This window comes from Sorex fumeus, unplaced genomic scaffold (assembly GCF_029834395.1).
Source record: "Sorex fumeus unplaced genomic scaffold, SorFum_2.1 ptg000122l, whole genome shotgun sequence".
NCBI classification, from domain to species: Eukaryota; Metazoa; Chordata; class Mammalia; order Eulipotyphla; family Soricidae; genus Sorex; species Sorex fumeus.
Window position 1 is genome coordinate 17,393,967 of NW_026606179.1, and position 22,696 is coordinate 17,416,662.

Consider the following 22,696-nt stretch of genomic DNA (forward strand, 5'->3'; position numbering starts at 1 on the left):
TCAAACCCAGGCCCACCACTTGCAAGGCAAATGCCCTATCCACTGTACTATTGCTCTGGTCCTCATTTTCATGTTCTTCAGATTAGGACTGAGCCAACAATGACTGTGTGGTGAGCTCAGGGTAGGCAGAAAACAGAAGTGTGCCCAGTGGTCATCAAAAAAATTGGACCCCATCTCCATGCATCTGGAGTTCATAGAGTAGAAGAGAAAAAGACATGGAGGTAGAGAGGGGGCAGGAGAGAGGGACACGCATTCAAGTCCAAGAGGGTTCAGCTCTGTGAAGACAGAGCCTGAGCTAGTGTAGGCCAGAGGACCTTCTCCCTGAACCTGCCAGCTTTCCCTGCATCAGCTCTGAGTCTGATAGGATCTGTCTCCCCATTGTACCCATCTGGGGGATGGATGTAAGGAAGGGCAGAGAGACATAGATCCTAGGGAGATATTAACTGAGAGAGGTACAGACCCATTAGCACAAATGGACTCACAGACAAGAATGTAACATATGCCCTGCCCACCTTCCACAGTGCAAACCCTCCTCCACAAGTGAAGCCATAGAAAGACAAATATGTTCTCACACATACAAGAATAGATACATGAGCACACTCAGTTGAGACACAGGCCCTTTCCCCAGCAAGCTCATGAAATGCAAAATCATGTCAGCACAGATACAAGTGCCTGGGTAAATGGACAGATATTTGCAAGTGTGAGGACATACTCATGGCTGGAGCAAGCAGTCATGCTCGGCCATACTCACAGAACTTGGCAGCATCCTACATATAGAGACACCCAAGTGGACTTTGGAATCTGCTGAATTCAGGGAGAGAGGGCAAGGTAAAGTGAGCAGATCATTAAACTGTTGGAGTCAAAAATTTGGGCCCCAGACCAATTTCTTCCTAAGTTCATGCTCCTGGTTAATGATAAGAGAGAGGCGGGGATTAGATAAAATTGTATCATGGAACACAGTGGAGGCTCAGGATTAAAGGCCCTTCTCCAGGGAACAGTGGAGAAGAAGGCAGCCCAACCGGAACCATGAAGCTCAGTGTCCTCCTCTTCCTGGCTGTCCTGATGGGACTCTTGGTGCTCATGACCAGGAGCCACCCAAAGACACATAGACACCTCCCTCTGGGCCCCCGGGCCTTGCCCTTCTTGGGGAACCTTCTGCAGATGGACAGAAATGGCCTTCTCTGATCCTTCTTTAAAGCGAGACGCAGAAGGATGGGATCTGAGGGATGCTTCCTCTTTGGGTTCTTGGGAATCATTCATGGGAGGTATTGAGGCTTCCTTCCAGGCTCAGGGCTGGGTATGCAATGGTTGGTAAGGAACATAGGAATGAAACAGGGGGAGGGTGGTCAAGACAGAGGTCCCAGAGGCCACGGGGCCTGAGTTGGATCATGGGTTAATTCATAGTTCTTAGATCCTGGGAAGAAAAGAGATACCCTTACGTGGGAGATATTTTAAGTGTATAGTAACTAGAGTGACCACAGAGTTGCACACTTAGAGCAAACATGGGTGTGGGTATGTTCGGCAGATTAGAGACAAATATGGGGGACGTGTTCACTGTGTACCTGGAACCAAGACTTGTTGTCATGCTCTGTGGCACAAAGGCCATTTGGGAGGCTCTGGTGAACTAAGCTGATGCCTTTTCTAGCCAGGGGAAAATTGCTGCAAATGATTCAGTCTTCCAGGGATATGAAAAGAGCTTCCAAGTTCTCATGAGGGATGGAATTAAAGATGAAGCTTGTGGGAATGTGAATTCAGAAAGAGAAGTAAAGAAGTTCAAAGGGAGTCAGAGTCCACTCCACTGACCAGCCAAGTGGAAACAGATATAAACAAATTGGAGTATCTTAAATTAAGAAGCTTCTGCACCTCAAAAGATATAGTGACCAAGGGGCTGAGTAATAGCACAGTGGATAGGGCACTTGCCTTTCATGCAGCCGACCTGGGTTCTAGTCCCAGCATTCCATATGGTCCCCCAAGCACCGCCAGGAATAATTCCTGAGTGCAGAGCCAGGAGTAACCCCTGAACATCGCTGAATGTGACCCAAAAAGCAAAAAAATAAAGATGTAGTGACTAGAATACAAAGACAATCTACAGAATGGGAAAAGATATTCACCCAATACACATCTGATAAGGGGTTGATATCAAGAATATATAAAGCACTGGTTGAACTCCACAAGAAGAAAACATCCAACTCCATCAAAAATGGGGCAACGAAATGAACAGAAACTTTTGCAAAGAAATCTGGTTGGCTAAAATGCACATGAAAAATGCTCTTCATCACTAATCATCAGGGAGATGCAGATCAAAACAACGAGATATCACCTCACACCACAGAGACTGGCCCACATCCAAAAGAACAAAAGCAACTTGTGTTGGCATGGATGTGGGGAGAACAGGACTCTCCTTCAGTGCTGGTAGGAATACTGACTGGTTCAGCCCTTTTAGAAAACAGTATGGACGATTCTCAAAAAATTAGAAATTGAGCTCCCATTTGATCCAGCAATACCACTTCTGGGAATATATCCTAGAGAGGCAAAAAGTATAGCCGAAATGACATCCTCACTTCTATGTTCATTGCTGCACTGTTCACAATAGCCAAAATATGGAAAAAAACCCCGAGTGCTCGAGAACAGATGACTGGTTAAAGAAACTTTGGTACATCTATACAATGGAGTACTATGCAGGTGTTAGAAAAGACGAAGTCATGAAATTTACATACAAGTGATACTACATGGAAAGTATCATGCTAAGTGAAATGAGTCAGAAAGAGAGGGACAGACATAGAAAGATTGCACTCACCTGGGGAATATAAAGTAACAAAATAGGAGACTAACATGCAAGAATAGTCGAGATAAGCACCTGGAAGTTCACTCTATGGCTTGAAGGTCAGCCGCACATGCTAGGGGAAAAGGCAGCTCAGAGAGAGAAGGGAACACCAAGTAAAGAGTGTTGGGAGGATCCTCCCAGGTGGGAGATGCATGCTGAAAATAGACTATAGACCAAACATGATTGCCACTCAATGCCTCTTTTGCAAACCTCAGAACCCAAAAGGAGAGAGAGAGAACAAAAGAGAATGCCCTGTCACAGAAGCTGGATGGGATGGGGGGTGGGCGGGAGGGATGGGAGGGTTACTGGGATCATTGGAGGTGAAGAATGGGCACTGGTGGAGGAATGGGTACTCGATCATTGTATAATTGAAACCCAAGCACCAAAACTTGTAAGTCTACAACTGTACCTCATGGTGTTTCACTAAAAAGAAAAAAAAAAGGGAGTCAGAGTCTCCTTTCAATGTCCGCTGCAATTCACAATGTGGTCTCCACTTTTAGGTATAATCTTTGCCACTGGGGACATTGGAAGTTTCTTTGATGATTCTCACTGACCACCATGAGGAACTTTGGCATGGAAAAGAGGAGTGTGGAGGAGTGAATCCAGGAGGAGGCTCAATGTCTGGTGAGGAGTTGAAGACTACGAAGTGTAAGCCCTGGGAAAGGGGACAGCGGGGAGAGAGACAGTAAAATGGAGACAGAGAGAAAGATGCAGAGTGAACTGGCAATAGAAATAGGGTTGTAGGTGCTCAAAGGTCTGGTGACTGAGAGAAGGTCAGAGAGGACACACGAAACCAGAAAAGATGCCTATAAAGAGCTAAGGAGTCAGTTTAATGTTAGCACTCTACTAACTTTTCTCAAGGAAAGCAATTCATTACTGATCATGTTTATGGAAGGCAGAATTAGGAAGCAGTGAGAGAGAAGGAAAGATCCAGAGGCACATGCTGTGACTTTTCCTTCCAAGGTTAAAAGGCAGTGATTGATTAGAGAGGGAAGTGGAGGGGCCATGTAAACGACACTTCCAGTTGCTTTTGATTTTTCCCCCAGTGGGAGACAGAGGTGACAGTGTTATTTCTCAGGAGATTGGAAGACCTCAGTGCACAGCATCAGGAAAGGTGACATAGGGACACAGGGAGCAAAGAAACAGGGACAGAGGGAACTGAGGAGAAAGAGAGAGATGGGAGGACCAAGTCAAAAGATTTTTGAGATCAAGACTGAGAGTAGATGGAGCGGTATGGGGGGAGGGAGGGAGAGAGAGAGAGAGAGAGACAGAGAGAGAGAGAGAGAGCAGAGAAAATAAAGATACCAACAGAAACTGGAAACAATCCGAGTGCCTGAGAACAGACAACTGGATAAAGAAACTATGGTACATTTACACAATAAAATACTACACAGCCACCGAGAGAAATGAAGTCATGAAATTTGCCGATAAATGGATGTACATGAGAGTATCATGCTGAGTGAAAATAAAATAACTTCACTCATTTGTGGAATAGGTAAAGGTAAGGTAAAGGTAAAGGCCCTCCCGTTGTTCGTCGATTTGCTCGAGTGGGCCCAGTAACGTCTCCATTGGAGACTTTGTTGTTACTGTGTTTGGCATACCGACTACGTCACGGGGAGCTTGCCAGGCTCTGCCGTGCGGGCGAGATACTCTCGGTAGCTTGCTGGGCTCTCCGAGAGGGGCGGAGGAATCGAACTCGGGTCGACCATGTTGGCTGCGTGCAAGGCAAACGCCCTACCGCTGTGCTGCCTTGCATTTGTGGAATATACAAAAATAATATGAGACTAATACCCTAAGCTAGAAAAATCAGAGCCAAGAGAACTGTTGGAAGTTTGCCACAAGTGCTTGGGGGGGGGGGAAAGAACAGTTAGGATACAGAGGGGACTAGTATGACAATAATAGTTAGAAATTACTGTTAGAAATCACAATGGACAAAAACTGAGTGTTGAAGATAGGTAAAGAGATATACATGATAACCTTTCAGTATCTGTATTGCAAATCATAATAAAAAAAGGAGAGAAAGGAGGAGGAGGAGGAGGAACATGAGGAGGAGGACGAGAAGAATGAGAAGGGAAAGGGGAAGGGGAAGGAGAAGAGGAAAGGGAAGGGGAAGACAATGGGGAAGAGGATGAAGAATAGGAAGAGGAAGAAGAAGAGGAAGAAGGGGAAAAAGACTAAGAGGAAGAGGAAGGAAAGTAGGAGAAGGAGAAGGAGATGGAGAAAGAGAAGAAAGAGAAGGAGAAGAAGAAGAAGAAGAAGAAGAAGAAGAAGAGGAAGAGGAAGAAGAAGAAGAAGAAGAAGAAGAAGAAGAAGAAGAAGAAGAAGAAGAAGAAGAAGAAGAAGAAGAAGAAGAAGAAGAAGAAGAAAATGAGGAGGAAGAGGAGGAAGAGGAGGAGGAGGAGGGGAAAAGGGAAAGGGAAGAGGAGGAAGAGGGGAGAAGGAAGAGGAGGAAGAGGGGAGAAGGAAGAGGAGGAGGAAGATGAGAGGGAGTGAAAGTTTTTTTTTTTCCGAACGTGCCCAGACACACTACACACTGGGTCCGGGCAGATGTGGGGCAAAGGATGACCAGGGTACAGAGAAACCACCCCAGGAGACAGCCGATGGCCATTCATTTTATGGCTTGGAGGCCAGCCGCACACTCTAGGGTTAAAGGCAGCTCAGATAGAGAAGGGAGAACCAAATAAAGGGTGCTGGGAAGATCTGCCCAGGATGGGAGATGCATGCTGAAAGTAGACTATAGACCGAACATGATTGCCACTCAATGCCTCTTTTGCAAACCACAGCACCCAAAAGGAGAGAGAGAAGAAAAGGGAATGTTTTGCCTCCCACAGAGGCAGGGTGGGATGGGGGGATGGAGGGGTGGGAGGGATACTGGAATTGGTGGGGGTGGAGAATGGGCACTGGTGGAGGGATGGGTACTTGATCATTGTATAACTGAACCCAAGCACAAAAATTTGTAAGTCTACAACTGTACCTCATGGTGTTTCATTAATAAACATTTTAAAAAATAATAAAAATAATAAAAAACACTTTATTGCCAAGTACATACATATTTTATAGAGGGTCTAAGCTTAAGAGGATGATCCAATCACATTACTGACCTCTAACCTTTCCAACCCTTCTTTGCCTGGACCCAATCCCAAATAGGGCCAGATGCTGCAGTTAGGAATGACTTGCTGAGTGTAGGTGATAATTCTTGGGGGTTTAGGTAAGACTCAAGGTCGGGTACCTGGTGCCTGTAAAATACGACTAGACACACCCCCTACTGGGTCACTATGCAGGGCCAGGTCTTATCTGTTATGCAGGGACAGATCTTATCTGCTCTGGCACCTGTTGCCATGAGAAAATGGGGACATTGGTGGTGGGAAATGTACACTCATGAAGGGATGGGTGTTGGAACACTGTATGACTGAAACCCTGCCATAAACAACCTTGTAACTCTGTATCTCACTCTGATTCAAAAAATTAAAGAGATTTTTTAATGAAGACACTGGGAGACAGGTGCAGGAAGGCTCTGCAGAAGATAGAGAAGGTATAGGGGACACCAAGAGTAAAACTGTATCCATCTGTAGTTCCTGAGCTCACAGCACCCTTGTCCTCCCACCTGAGTCTGGGGTGTGCAGACATCAGCCAACAAAGGCAAAACTATTCCCTGAAGAACCAAGAGTCCAGAAGTAGAGACAGAGAAAGTATGTGTAACAATTAAGGTATGGGAGAGCTGCATTTATTTTGTTTAAAAGCTGTACAAGACTTTGACAGATTGAGCATCTGCTCTCTATGCCCTCTACCCCACCCTTGGGACTTCCCTTTCCTATTCCAGAGACAGAAAAGGGATCTCACTGCACAGATGTTGATGTTGGTTACCTGATGCTGCATCTGGGCCCCAGAAATGAGCAGCTGTTTAGCTATGCTCAATGCAGAGAGTTCTGTGTGCTCGCATGCAAAATGGCTACACTAGAATACCTGAACCTTCCTCACAGTTGTGATAAAGATGGAAGGAATTACTTGTGGGTGTTATTGGAGTAAATTTAGCACAAAATATGGGCTCATAGATCTGTAATTGTCCTGTTTTCTGGTTCCCCTCTGAGCCAGTGAGGGATGAGTTATCACCTTGCATTCTGTACACCTGGAGATGTTTCTCGTAATCTGCATCCTCTCTCCCCAGGAACTCTCCAGGATCCCACCTTGTTCTTCCATGCCATTATTGAAAACATTATCTGCTCCATTGTCTTTGGGGAATGTTTCTCCTACCAAGATCCCAAATTTCTGCAGCTACTGGATTTGTTTTTCCCATCTTTTGTCCTTGTCAGTTCCTTCTCCAGCTAGGTTGGGAGAAAGGAAGGTTGGTGGGGATTAAGTGAACGCCCAGGGCAGGCATGGTGATGATCTTCTTGAGTGGGTAGAAAATCAGATCAAGGACAGACAAGGGCAGAGACCCCAGGTATGGAAGAGAGGCAGGGAATCAGAAACAAGAGTAGAAAATGATGGACTGAAAGACCAAGAGAAAGAATGGGGCATGATGGGAGAGACCTAAACATTCAGGATATCAGTCAATACCTTCTGTGGTTTTTATATTTTCATTAATTTATTAAGTAAAGTAAAGGCCCTCCTGTTGATCATAAATTTGCTCGAGCGGGCCCAGTAACGTCTCCATTGGAGACTTTGTTGTTACTGTGTTTGGCATATTGAATACATCACGGGGAGCTTGCCAGGCTCTGCTGTGCGGGTGAGATACTCTCGGTAGCTTGCCGGGGCTCTCCGAGAGGGGCGGAGGAATCGAACTCGGTTCAGCCATGTTAGCTGCGTGCAAGGCAAACGCCCTCCCGCTGTGCTAGTTTATTTAAATTTAAATGGTTGATTTAAATATTTTATGGTCCCTCATGAGGTGCATAAATGTTTAGGAGTGTTCAGGAATTCTTCATGGTGTGTCTTTCCTTTGATCATTAAGAAATGATCATCCTATCCCTTGTAATTTTTTTAACCCCTAAACCTAAAACTCTGCTGATGAGGGTCAACTGTAGTTTATTTAAGTCTCAAAATCTTGAACTGGGCTGGAGCAAAAGTCCAGCGAGTAAGGTGCATGCCTTGCACATGGTTGACTTGGTTTCAGTTCCTGGCAGAACATGTAGTCCCTCAAGTCTTGTCAGGAGGGACTCCTGATTACAGAGCCAGGAGTAAGCTTTGAACATAGCCAGATGTGGCCCAAAAACTTGAAGGGGAAAAAATCAGTGGGCTCCTGGCAGCTGGAATTCTTCACAGGAGTGTAAGTCAGATGGTCAGTTAGGACCATCCCCAGAGTTCACATGACCTTCATATGAATAAACTAATGGGAAATTGGGAAGGTCCCTCAGGTGGATGTGTGCAGTTACCTAATGGAGATTCCAATGTCCTCCTACAGAGAATCACAGAGAGAAAAAGTAAGCATGTGGGATTCAGCCAAAAGCAACAGTTATTTCTAGAAGGAGGAAACAGTAAACAAATTTACATCTTACCGTTACACACCTACATTTTTAACTATTGAGTAACTGCATTATTGATAATTATTTGTGACAATAGACACTATATCTGTCATCAGACAGAACAATAGAAGCCCAAACCCAAAGAAGTCAGTGAGGCTGAGTGACCTGCTGCCTCTTCGGGGTGAGCATCACTTTATCATTCCTGACACACCACAGAAGATGCAGAGAGGAGGGGAGAGTCAGGGAGAGGTCTGAGCAAAACAGACAAAGTGCTCCAGGGAGGAAATGGATATTCAGAGAGAGGAGCAGAAGGTGAGACATGCAGACAAGAGAGGTGGAGTGGAGAGAGATGGAGAGGTGGGGTATAGATCAACAAAAGACATGAGGATGAGGTTTGGAGGTTCAGACAAATGTGGGAAGGAGACAGAATCAGTGTAAGAGGGTTCCAAGTATAGAGACAGAGAGACAGAGATAGACCAAGATACTGAAAAGATGTTGGGGACCCGTGGAGTCCTGTCCCTCCCTGTGACTTGCTAGCTCAGCCACAGGAGGCGCCACAGTACCTCTCTTACCCACCTCTCTTACACACAGGTGTTTGAGCTCTTCTCTGGCTTCTTGAAACACTTCCTGGTCCACATAGGCAGATCCACAGAGACCTGCAGGAAATCACCATCTTCATAGATCTCAATGTGGAGAAGCACTGTGAGACTCTAGACTACACTGCTCCCCATGACTTCATTGATACCTACCTGTTCCTCATGGACAAAGTGAGGCTTGGCAGAGGGGGTGGGAAGGGAGGGAAGAACAATAGGGAGATGAGAAGGGAAGGGAATCAGGTACAAGGGAGCAGAGAGGAAAAGACAGAGGATGGGAAGGGGGAGAGAGAAGAGAGAGAAAGATTGAGAGGGAGGAGGGAGAGGGAGAGGGAGAGTAGGAGGAGTGGCTGGATGGTGTGAGACAACTGGAAACAGATAGGAAACCCAGAGATGTTCACATGTAACGTGGAACCTTACCACCACTGTGCTCTCGTTCTTCTCTGCCAGGACAAAGATAACCAGCACCACTCTCCGCCATGAATTCCTGATTATACTCAAATACCCACACATCACAGGCAGGCAGGCTGCAGTCTACTAATAGATGTAGGTGTTCTAATCCCCCTTTGAGCTGCAGAAGTAAAAACAAAGTCCCTGTCAGAGCAAGAATTAGACCAGAAGCACTGAAGGTTTTCAATGAGCTCCCAATTAAGTCAAGAATCTGGACTGATGGATGAACAAAGAATCTGTTAATACATTCTCCCCCTTTTTTCCTCCATCACTTAAACATCAGTTCACTCCTTTTTTATTCATCTTTACACATCCCTCCATCTGTCTATCCATCCAAGCATTTAACTATCTTTTCTTTTATTCATTAGTTCACTGGTATGCCCTCTGAGTATATGATTCATTCAAAGATATTCAATGTCTTAATGCAGAAACCAGCAGCTTGGAGCAGAAAAGTGAACGGACTATGCGTTAATCCACGCCATCATGCCTGCCCAGAGGGGAAAGGGTGTTGCTCCCTTCCACCCTCCCCACTCTGGAAAGAAAGATGGCGGCTGCATGGGAGCCTTGTGGAGAGCAGGTATGAGCCGGGGGGTGTGTGGGCGACTAAAACCTCATGGGAAGGGGGGCGTTCCGGCTCGTCCTTCATGCCCTACTGAGGTCACCAGTTGCCCCCCACGAGCAGCTCTCCGGCACGGCCACAACTCCAGAGCACAGAAACCAATCTCTTAATTATCTGATTTTCAGTAGAAATACTTCCAGGGTTAATAAGTAAAATAGCAGAAATCCAAAACTGCACGGCCGCTATTGAGGCTGGGCGACAACATTTAATTCTTGAACCCAGCTGTAGAAAGCAAATCATTTCACAACGCTTTTTCAGCATGTCTGATTTGGGGGGGGGGCGGGTAAACTCTAAATAATAATGGTGCATCTTTTATCGAAACAATGAATCTAGTCAAAGTAGATAGAGTGTTAACTAGAATTCATCTGCCTCACAGGCATTGGGAGGGGTGGGAGGTGGGGTTTTATTGGGGTTCTTCGTGGTAAAAAATAAGTATTGGTAAAGGGAAATGTGTTTGATATTTGCATGACTGAGACCTAAACCTGAAAGCTTTGTAACTTTTCCCACAGTGATTCAATAAATAAATAAATAAATAAATAATTAAAAAAAGCCAAGTTTAGACCAAATAGATCATTATTTAAAGTATCTTTTTAGACTTAAAGTTAATTCTTAAATGACCACCACAATCTCCTCAAACAAACAATATTTGAAACTCTTCAATGGAGAAATACTGAGGAAGAGTGGCTTTTCACTCATCAGGAGACTTAAACTAAAGGAAGCATGGATGTCTGCTCTCACTTTCTAATCTTGATCCTGTTACCAAGAAGAAAGAACAGTGTGGATGACTTGATTTCTTTTCAACACAAAAGTTACAGAGTTTTCTCTTTGTTTAAATAAAATTGGGAATTAAAGGAAAAAAAAGATATTCAATGTTATTCATTTATTTGGACTATAGAATTTATTATTTAATGAGCAATCATTGGCAGATTTATTCATTCATGTGTTCATCTTTCCTAAGCTATCTAGGTCAATCCTTATTTTCTTCATCTGTATTTAGCTTCACACTCATCCATTTTTTTGTTTCTGCCTTAACTTCATTTATTTATTACTCCCTAATGTGTTTATCAAACATCTCATTCATCCATTTTTTATTAAACTTACTCATTCCTTCAGTTATTTGTTCATTCACATATTTCTCCATCAGTCTATCTCATCATGCACTCATTCATGTGATTTATGATTGGTTGATAATGTGTAGTTATATATTGGTTGTTTATTTTTGTTTTGAATCACATCCAAATGTACTTGGGCATACTCAAAGCTCTATATTCAGGGGACACTCTTTGTATTAATTGCGGGAATTTGTGGTGCCATAAATTGAACTCCGTGCTCCTATGTACATAAAATATGTTCAGTCCATTGAGCTATCTCTCTGATCCATTTTATTAATTAATAACACATTGGATGAAAAATACATTCGGGAGGGGATATGGTGCCGCCAGCAGGTCAAACTGTACCTGTGAGGCGAGTGCATCAGCAGCCTGATGGCGCCTTCAGACTTCCAGATACCCCCAAATTGCTGCTGTGTCTTTGGCCAGACCCCAAAAACTTGGGGCAAAGTTTACCAAGAAAGTAAACGGCCAAAAGTTAGGTATGTGGGAGACACACCCACAAACCACCTCCGGCTCAGATATATAACTGGAGGCATGGCCTTTCTGATTCCTGATTGAACTGCTTAATGGCCATGATCCCAGAGACTCAGAAACAAATCTCAAAACCCAGTGGCTTTTGGCAGAAATGCGTCTGGTCCCTGCAGTAGGTTACCAGTGTTGGGCCAACCCTGCTGGGAATAGGTTTCGTACCTTGGCCTGTTCCCCCTGGCGGTGCAGTGGCCGCCATCCTCCAGAGGCCACTGGACAGTCAAGTTTGGGCCTGCAGTGACGAGACACGCAGGGCCTCATGGGATGGGAGTGGAGCCGGTCCTGTCCTCCCCACCCCAATGAGACCCCAAGTCATCATCCACGAGCGACCTCTCTGGCTCCTGATCAAGCTTGCTTAACGACCATGATCCCAGAGACTCAGGAGCAAATCTCGGAACCCAGCAGGTTTGGAAAGAAATCCCTCCAGATTTAAGTGTTAAAATTTCAGAATTTCAAAATCGCGCAGCCACTACTGCAGCCACGTGACATCATATGTTATTCATAATCAGCAATAGAAAACAAATTGTCCATTGTTGCCTTTCCAGAAGATCTGAGTGTTGGGGTAAAATCTCAAATAATAATGGTGGGTCTGGTGTCAAAATATTGAATGTGATCAAAGTAGAGAGAGAGTAACATGGAAATCATCTGCCCCACAGATAGGGGGAGGGTGTGGGATGGGGATATACTGGGTTTGTTGGGGATGGAGAATGGCCACTGGTGAAGGTACGGGTATTTCATTGTATGACCGAGACTTAGACCCGAAAGCTTTATAACTGCTCTCACGGTGATTCAATAAATAAAATATATAAAATTATAAAAAAATAAAATTATAAAAAATGAAAAAAGTAAGGTGGAGTTCATGCACAATTCAATCAGCTTATCAATGGCTGAATGAATAGCAGTACTTCTACATAAAAAAATACATTCGGGGGCTAGAGCCATAGTTCAGGGGGCTGGAGCGATTGCACAGTGGGCAGGGCATTTGCCTTGCATGAGGCCAGGCTGAGTTTGATTCTCAGCATCTCACATGGTCCCCCAAGCACCACCACGAGTAATTCCTGAGTAAGTGAGCCAGGAATAACCCCTGTGCATAACCAGGTGTGACCCAAAAAGAAAAAAAAAAGAAAAGAAAAATACATTCAGTATTGTTCCATTTCTTGTTAAAAATATTTTATTTTAGACACTGGTTTACAATAACCATTAATTGGTGGGATTTTATGCATAAAATCCACCTTAAACAGAGATAAACAAATGGGACTAACTTAAATTAAGAATTTTCTGTACCTCAAAAGAAAAGTGACCAGAATACAAAGACATTCTATAGATGGGAAAGGATATTCACTCAATACCTATTTGATAAGGGGTTAATATCAAGGATATACAAGGCACTGGTTGAACTCTACAAGAAGAAAACATCCAATCCCATCAAAAAATGGGACGATGAAATGAACAAAAACTTTCTCAAAGAAGAAATCCGAATGGCCAAAAGGCACATGAAAAAATGCTCTTCATCACTAATCATCAGGGAGATGCAGGTCAAAACATTGAGATATCATCTCACACCACAGAGACTGGCCCACATCCAAAAGAACAAAAGCAACTCACAAAGAAAGGGAGAGAGAAAACCCTAATAAACCGAATCAGAAATGAAAAGGGGGTCATTACAACAGAAACCACAGAAATTCAGAGGATCCTCAGGGAGTACTTTGAGAAGCTTTATGCCACGGAACATCAAAACCTCGAGGAAATGGATAAATTCCTAGACTCCTACAGACTCCCAAGGCTGAACCAAGAAGACCTGGAATACCTGAACAGACCTATCACCATCAAGGAAATTGAAATGGTAATAAAAAGTCTCCCCAAGCACAAAAGTCCTGGCCCGGATGGATTCACTAGTGAATTCTTCCAAATCTTTAAAGAGGACTTACTCCCAATGCTCTTTAAGCTTTTCCACGAAATTGAAATATCAAAAACACTTCCGAACAGTTTCTACGAAGCAAATATCACACTGATACCAAAAGCAGACAGAGATACCACAAAGAAAGAGAATTACAGGCCGATATCCCTGATGAACACAGATGCAAAGATCCTCAACAAACTACTAGCAAATAGAATCCAACTACTCATCAAAAAGATCATACACCATGACCAAGTAGGATTCATCCCAGTGATGCAAGGATGGTTTAACATTCGAAAATCAATCAACATAATCCATCATATTAACAAAAGAAAAGATAAAAAGCATATGATTATATCAATAGATGCAGAGAAAGCAATTGACAAGATCCAGCACCCCTTTATGATGAAAACCCTAGCCAAAATGGGTATAGAGGGGACCTTCCTCAACATAATTAAAGCCATCTACCACAAGCCTACAGCAAGCATCATCCTCAATGGGGAAAAACTGAGAGCCTTCCCTCTAAGATCAGGGACGAGACAGGGATGCCCACTCTCTCCACTTCTGTTCAATATAGTACTGGAAGTACTTGCAATAGCGATTAGGCAAGAAAAAGATATTAAGGGCATTCAGGTAGGAAAGGAAGAAATCAAGCTCTCACTATTCGCAGATGATATGATACTCTACTTAGAGAACCCAATAACTTCCACCAAAAAACTCCTAGAAACAATAGACTCGTATAGTAAAGTTGCAGGCTATAAAATCAATACCCAAAAGTCCATGGCTTTCCTATACGCAAACAGTGAGAGAGAAGAAAGCAACATGAAAAAAACAATCCCGTTCACAATTGTGCCCCAGAAAATCAAGTACCTAGGAATCAGCTTAACTAAGGAAGTAAAGGACCTGTACAAAGAAAACTACAAAACGCTACTTCAGGAAATAAAAGAGGACATGAGGAAATGGAAAGATATCCCCTGCTCATGGGTCGGGAGACTTACCATTGTCAAAATGGCAATACTACCGAAAGCATTGTATAAATTCAATGCAATCCCTATAAGGATACCCATGACATTCTTCAAAGAAATGGAGCAAACACTCCTGAAATTTATATGGAACAATAAGCCCCCACGAATATCTAAAGCAATTCTTGGGAAAAAGAAAATGGGAGGAATCAACCTCCCTAACTTCAAACTGTACTACAAAGCAGTAATAATTAAAACAGCATGGTACTGGAACAAAGGCAGAACTGCAGACCAATGGAACAGGGTTGAATACACTGACATCTCCCCTCAATCATATGATCATCTAATCTTTGATAAAGGTGCAAGTAATGTGAAGTGGAGTAAGGAAAGCCTCTTTAATAAATTGTGTTGGCATCATTGGACGGCTACATGCAAAAAAATAGGCTCAGAACTCTGCCTAACACCATGTACAAAAGTAAGATCAAAATGGATTAAAGACCTCAACATCAGACCAGAAACCATAAGGTACATTGAAGATAAAGTTGGCAAAACCCTCCATGACATTGAAGCTAATGGTATCTTCAAAGATGCCACACCACTGGCCGAGCAAGTGAAAACAGAGATAGATAAATGGGACTATCTTAAACTAAGAAGCTTCTGCACCTCCAAAGAAACAGTGACCAAAATACAAAGACAGTCTACAGAATGGGAAAGGATATTCGCCGAATACACATCTGACAAGGGGTTGATATCCAGGATATACAAAATACTGGTTAAACTCCACAAGAAGAAAACATCCAACCCCATCCAAAAATGGGGCAATGAAATGAACAGAAACTTTCTCAAAGAAGAAATCCTAATGGCAAAAAAGCACATGAGAAAATGCTCTACATCATTAATCATCAGAGAAATGCAGATCAAAACCACAATGAGATACCATCTCACACCTCAGAGACTGGCCCACATTCAAAAGAACAAAAGCAACCAATGCTGGCGTGGATGTGGCGAGAAAGGGACACTCCTTCACTGTTGGTGGGAATGTCCACTGGTTCAGCCCTTCTGGAAAACAGTATGGACGATTCTCAAAAAATTAGAAATTGAGCTCCCATTTGACCCAGCAATACCACTCCTGGGACTTTATCCCAGAGAGGCAAAAATGTATAGTCGAAGTGACATCTGCACTTGTTTGTTCATTGCAGCACTCTTTACAATATCCAGAAACTGGAAGAAACCTGAATACCCAAGAACAGATGACTGGTTAAAGAAACTTTGGTACATCTACACAATGGAATACTATGTAGCTGTTAGAAAAGATGAAGTCATGAAATTTACACACAAGTGGTACAATATGGAAAGTATCATACTAAGCGAAATGAGTCAGAAAGAGAGGGATAGACATAGAAAGATTGCATTCATCTGGGGGATATAAAGTAACAAAGTATGAGATTAATACCCAAGAATAGCTGAGATCAGCACCAGGATGATTACTCCATAACTTAGAGGCCAGCCGGGTATCCTAGAGGAAAGGGCAGTTCAGATAGAGAAGGGAGCACCAAATAAAGGATGTTTGGAGGATCCTCCCAGGAGGGGAGATGCATGTCGAAAGTAGACTATGGACTGAACATTTTTGCCACTCAATGCCTCTTTTGCAGACCACAACACCCAAACGGAGAGAGAGAACACAGGGGATTGTCCTGCCACAGAGGCGGGGGTGGGGGGTGGGGGATGGGGGTGGGAGGGATATTATCCATGGTGGTGAAAAACGGGCACTGGTGGAGGGATGGGTATCTGATCATTGTATAATTGAAACCCAAGCACAAAAAATTGTAAATCTACAACTGTAAAAAAAAATAATAAAAAAAATACAAAAAAAAAAGCAACCGATGTTGGCGCAGATGTGGGGAAGAAAGGGACTCTTCTTCATTGCTGGTGGGAAATCCGACTGGTTCAGTCCTTTTGGAAAACAGTATGGATGTTTCTCAAAAAATTAGAATTGAGCTCCCAGTTGACCCAGCATCACCACTTCTGGGAATATATCCTGGAGGTGCAAAGAAGTATAGTCGAAATGACACCTGCACTTCTATGTTTGTTGCAGCACTGTTTGCAATAGAAAAAACCCGAATACCCAAGAACAGATGACTGGTTAAAGAAACTTCGGTACATCCACACAATGGAATACTATGCAGCTGTTAGAAAAGATGAAGTCATGAAATTTGCGTATAAGTGGATCGACATGGAGAATATCCTGCTAAGTGAAATGAGTCAGAAAGAGAGGGATAGACATAGAAGGACTGCACTCATTTATAGAATATAAAGTAACATAATGGGAGACTAACGGATAGTAGAGATAAGAACCAAGAAGATTGCTCCATGACTTGGAAGCCAGCCTCACATGCTGGGGGAAAAGGCAGCTCAGATAAAGAAGGGACCACCAAGTATAGGATGCTTGGAGGGCTTGCTCGGGATGAGAGATGCGTGCTGAAAGTAGACTATAGAGCAAACATGATGGCCATTTAATTCCTGTATCACAAACCATAACACCCCAAAGGAGAGAGAGAATAAAAGGGAAAGCCCTGCCACAGAGGCTGGGGAGGGGGGAAGGGGGGGTTGTGGGAACATTGGTGGTGGACAATGGGCACTGGTGGAGGGATGGGTACTCGATAATTGTATGACTAAAACGTAAGCACGAAAGTTTGTAAGTCTGTAACTATATCTCAAGGTGATTCATTAAAAAATAAAAAATAAAAATAAAAAAATAAAATCTTCCACCTTCACCAGCATGTCTGCTTCCCTCCATTGTTATCCTAATGTCTCTTCCATCTTATTCATCTTATTCCCTTCTCTGCGTTCCCCACCACCATCTCCCCCATGCTAAGATTTCTGCTGAAGACCAGTTCTCTTTCTGTTGCCTTTGGAATTTTGATATTCCCCTATGTTTATTTATATCCTACATCTGAAAGAGATCATGCTGTCTACTCCTCTCCTTCTGACCAACTTCACTCAGCATGATATTCTTCAGATCCATCAAAATAACAGCAAATTGCATGGTTTCATATTTTCTTATAGCTGAAGATTATTGCGTTGTCTGTATGCACCATAGTTCCTTTATCCAGGTATCTGTTCTTGGACATTTGGGGTTTTCTTGGACATTTTGGCTATTGTGATATATAGCACTAAAATGAACTAAATGAGTGCAAACTTCTTTGCAAAAGAGAGATGTGGGGCCCTTGGGTTAGATGCCAACAGGTTGAATTGTTGGTAGTTTGGAAACTTAATTCCTAGTCTTTTTGACAAGTGTTCATATTGTTTCCCAAAAAATCTGGGTAATATGTCATTCCCACCCGCAGTTAGGTAATGAGGGCTTCTTTTCCTCCTATATCCATGACAAGACTAGTTGCTTACATATTTTTTTTTTAAATCAAGTTGTTTGTGGATTTTTCATTGGATCTTTCACTGCTATATTCTTTGAGACATAGTCCTACTTCATCTATAATACACATACAAAAGGCACTTTTTTCATTCTCTAGTCAGAGGGGAATTTGGCTGGTTCTTGGTCTCAAGTTCTTTATCCGAAATCACTGTCACTGTCACTGTCCTCCCGTTGTTCATCGGTTTGCTCCAGCGGGCCCAGTAACATCTCCATTTTGAGACTTCTTGTTACTGTGTTTTGGCATATCGAATACGTCACGGGTAGCTTGCCAGGCTTTGCCGTGTGGGTGAGATACTCTCGGTAGCTTGCGGGGCTCTTTGAGAGGGGCATAGGAATCGAACTCGGGTCGACCATGTTGGCTGCGTGCAAGGCAAACACCCTACCCGCTGTGCCATCGCTCCAGCCCTTATCCAAAATACTCTTCTAATTGTAGAGTACATGCTTTATGTGTGCTTACCTATGTACACGAAGAGAAATTTCATAACATTCATAAGGTTTAAACGGGTGAGAATTCTTATTGCTTCGTTCCTTCCTTGCTCCCTTCACCCAATCTGGTGGCCAGGGATGTCAATGGTGTAGCCTTTACTATAGAGATCTTGTAGTTCATTTGCCCATGAGCTAGAAAAAAAATAGCCTGAGGACAGTTTCCTTGCTAAATACCTTTTTGAAATTCATTCACAGTTCCCCCTCTTGTGTGCAGACAGATTCCAGAAGGAAATTGACCAGGTGATTGGCTCACACCGTGTTTCAGCCCTCAATGACTGAGCCAACATGCCTAACACAATGCCATCATCTATGAGATTCAGAGATTTGCAGATCTCCTCTCCGTGGGAGTCCCTCACATTGTCACCACGGACACATACTTCCAAGGGTACATCATCCCAAAGGTGAGGCCAGTTGAGGCCTCAATGTCTCCTGTGTGGGCATCCTGGGCTCTCTTAATCTCTCAGAGGAACCCATTTTGGGTTTTATCACAAGAGCGCTCTTGTCCTGTACTTTCCCTGTGAGATGAGGAAATAAATGGCAATATATTCTGATTTGGGGACCTTCCGTCAGGACACCGAAGTATTTCCCATCCTGAACTCTGCTCTCAATGATCTGCATCACTTTGAGAAACTGGAGAACTTCAACCCTGATCCTTTTCTGCACACCAACGGGGCATTGAAGAAGGACGACACTTTCTTGCCCTTTTCTATAGATGAAATGGATCCCACGCTGACTCCCAGAGACCAGGGTGGCTAGTCATCTTGAGATAATCAAGTAGAAGCCTTAGTTTATCGGGAAATTGAAACCTGTCATTCCTATTGCTGTCCTGAAAGTCGATCTTCATTACAATCTTCTATGTAGAGCTTTCAGATGAGAGAGGGCAGAGGATTTGATGACCTCTTCTCTCCGGCCCACAACAACGACCCTCTGTGCACACAGGGAACTGCATTTGTTTTGGAGAAGGCATCGCCCACACAGAATTATTTCTCTTCTTCACCACCATCCTGCAGAACTTTAGCTGCGCCACCAACATTGCCACTGAAGACATTGACCTCACCCCGATGGAGTGTGGTATGGGCAGATTGCCTCCACCATACGAGATTTATTTCCTGCCCCACTGAGGTGACTGAGGGAAGGAGCTTAAAGGCTTGTGGAGTCATTAAAAATCCCTGCTTCTACAGGAGCTGACCTTGCCTCTTTCCATTTCTTCAGAATAACAGACCACAAGACATCAATCTTTCTTGGAGACCACCTCAACCAGGAAGCCCTTTCTGAGGTCCCACCTCCTTTTATCACAAAGCAGCGCTTGTAGTGCTTCCTGGGAGACAGGCACTTAGTTGTAGGGTGTGGCATCTCCCATGATCTACAATCTCAGTCATCATGCATAGTACTCATATGCAGATGTTCTAGGGGTCCACCCCTGGTCCCACCCATCGATTTTAATATTTTTAAAGTCATATAACAACATTGGTGTCACTGTATTAAAATCAAGCAGTCAGCTGGACTGAGTTCCTTTCTGAAAGTCCTAGAAGAAGATCTGTTTTCCTGACTGGTTGCTTCTAAAGATAGCCCACAGTTCTTATGAGTGACCTTCTTCTCTGCCTTCTTTAGGTAGAGAAGAAGGCCACTCATATTTAATATGTCTCATATTTAATATGTCAATCATATTAAATATTTCTATTCTTCAGAAAAAAATTTAAAGCACAGTGGCTTACAAATTAGTTTGCAATAGAGTTTCAGTCATGGAAATTTTCACACCACTCGTATCAGCAGTTAACTTCCCTCTACCACTGTCCCCAGATTTTGTCCCACCCCTGCCCCAGAGTGCCTCCATGACAAGCACATTTCTTTTTTTTTAATTTTTATTAGTGAAACACCATGAGATACAGTTGTAGACTTACAAATTTTTGTGCTTGGGATTCAGTTATACAATGATCAGGTACCCATTCCTCCACCAGTGCCCATTCTCACCACCACTAATCCTAGTCTCCCTCACACCCCCCATTCCCCATCCCACCCTGTCTCTGTGGCAGGGCACTCCCTTTTGTTCTCTCTCTCCTTTTGGGTGTTGTGGTTTGCAAAAGAGGCATTGAGTGGCAATCATGTTCGGTCTATATTCTACTTTCAGCATGCATCTCTCATCCTGGGCAGATCTTCCCAACACCCTTTATTTGGTGCTCCCTTCTCTATCTGAGCTGCCTTTACCCCTAGAGTGTGCGGCTGGCCTCCAAGCCATGGAGTAAACCTCCTGGTATTTATCTCGGCTATTATTGGATGTTAGTCTCCTATTTTGTTACTTTACGTTCCCCAGATGAATGCAATCTTTCTATGTCTGTCCCTTTCTTTCTGACTCATTTTTCTTAACACTTTCCATGTAGTACCACTTGTATGTAAATTTCATGACTTTATCTTTTCTAACAGCTACATAGTACTCCATTGTGTAGATGTACCAAAGTTTCTTTAACCAGTCATCTGTTTTCGAGCACTCAGGTGTTTTCCAGATTCTAGCTATTGTAAGTGCTGCAATGAACAAACAAGCGCAGATGTCACTTTAGACTACACTTTTTTGCCTCTCCGGGGTATATTCCCAGGAGTGGCATTGCTGGATCAAATGGGAGCTCAATTTCCAATTTTATGAGAATCGTCCATACTGTTTTTCGAAAGGGCTGAACCAGTCGGCATTCCCACCAGCAGTGAAGGAGAGTCCCTTTCTCACATCCAAGCCAATACCAGTTGCTTTTGTTCTTTTGGATGTGGGCCAGTCTCTGTGATGTGAAATGCTACCTCATTGTTATTTTGATCTGCATCTCCCTGATGATTAATGATGTAGAGCATTTTCTCATCAAGCACATTTCTTTTATCATTTATTTATTTATTTATGTAGGCTTTTGGAGTCACTCCTGGAGATACTTAGGGGTTACTCCTTGCTCTGCATTCAGGAATTACTTCTGGCGGTGCTGAGGGGACCATATGGGATGCCAGGGATCAAATCCAGGTAGGCAGCATGCAAGGAAAACACCCTACCCATCGTTCTATCACTCCAGCCCAACAAACACATTTCTAAGTTTGGTACTATAGTTTGAGTCTCATGCTTTCAGTGTTATTGACTTTCTGATTTAGATATAAACATGTGACTCCCCTCGACTCCACCATTATGCCTGAGCCCTGGTCACTTCCCCTGTTATCTCCCATCCATCTCTTCTTACCTCCCCCCAAAACACACACATTTCTTTCCTTCCCTGATATCCTGATTTCTGTAATCTAGGGCCAAGGATTTGTAATCTAGATTTAGGTATCCTATTCTTTATACGTAATACTATCATCTCTCTTCTGACCTTTTCTCCTGCCTTCTTTCCCTTGTTTCCCTACTGGTAGTCAGAATATATTCTCAGTCTCAGGTCAAAGTCAAGGTGTTGACAAGGCTGTATAGCTTTTGAAAGTTCTGAGGGAGTGACGTTTCCTCACCTCTTCCAACTTTTAAGGGTCACCTGGTTCTTTGTTTTGTGATCCCTTCCTCACCTCACTCCAACCTCATCATCAAGGACCCATCACCACTTATTCTTCTATTCACTTAAGTCTGTTTCCTTTCTCCCTCTCTCCCTCTCTGTCCCTCCCTCATTACACCTCTCCCTCCCTCCTTATTGCTTCTTAAAGAAAGAAAAATATATTATTCTTTTTCCATTACAAGAATAATTCTACTTGCTTCTTCCTCTATAATTATATATATATTAAATAAATCTTCAAAAATCTGTGTCTATTTTACATTTCAGTGCATCTTAAATATAACCTTAAATTTTCCTCTTAAATACTTGATCTATTTAGATTTCATGCGATTTACAATCAAAAGATAGCTTTCCTTAAAACAGCGTGGTACTGAAACAAAGGCAGAACTGTAGACCAATGGAACAGAGTTGAATATAATGACATCTCCTCTCAAGCACATGATCATCTAATCTTCGATAAGGGGCAAGAAAAGTGAAGTGGAGCAGGGAAAGCCTCTTTAATAAATTGTGCTGGCAAAACTGGACGGTTGCATGCAAAAAAGTGGGCTCAGATCTCTGCCTGACACCATGCACAAAAGTAAGATCAAAATGGATTGAAGACCTCAACATCAGACCAGAATCCATAAAGTTCATTGAAGACAAAGTTGGCAAAACCCTCCATGATATTGAAGCTAATGGTATCTTCAAAGATGTCACACCACTGGCCAAGCAAGTGAAAACAGAAATAGACAAATGGGGCTATCTTAAACCAAGAAGCTTCTGCACCTCAAAAGAAACAGTGACCAAAATACAAAGACAGTCTACAGAATGGGAAAGGATATTCGCCAAATACA

General features: G+C 43.2%; 1 pseudogene; it reads left to right on the plus strand.

The window, feature by feature from the left end:
* The first annotated feature begins 1,026 nt into the window (after positions 1–1,026).
* LOC130043377 (cytochrome P450 2B11-like) lies at positions 1,027–19,481 on the plus strand (annotated as a pseudogene).
* Positions 19,482–22,696: the final 3,215 nt, after the last annotated feature.